Genomic DNA, 236 nt, shown 5'->3' on the forward strand with positions numbered 1-236 from the left:
TTTGAAAAGAAGAGCCTCTTTATGTGTAAAACCTCCCATTTGCTGCTGTACAGAACAAAGTTTCATTTGACACCCTCTGTTTTGTGTAATTACGAAGGAAACCTTGCTTATATTTATGTAATTTATTTATTTGCGTGAAGTAGGAAAAAAAGAATAATTTATCTGTGTACTATATCTAGTTGCCATAACAGGATCGTGTTGTTTACTCTTTACTGCCGTCTTGGACGCTTAATTCC

The sequence above is a fragment of the Penaeus monodon genome, chromosome 21 (assembly GCF_015228065.2).
Source record: "Penaeus monodon isolate SGIC_2016 chromosome 21, NSTDA_Pmon_1, whole genome shotgun sequence".
Taxonomy (NCBI): domain Eukaryota; kingdom Metazoa; phylum Arthropoda; class Malacostraca; order Decapoda; family Penaeidae; genus Penaeus; species Penaeus monodon.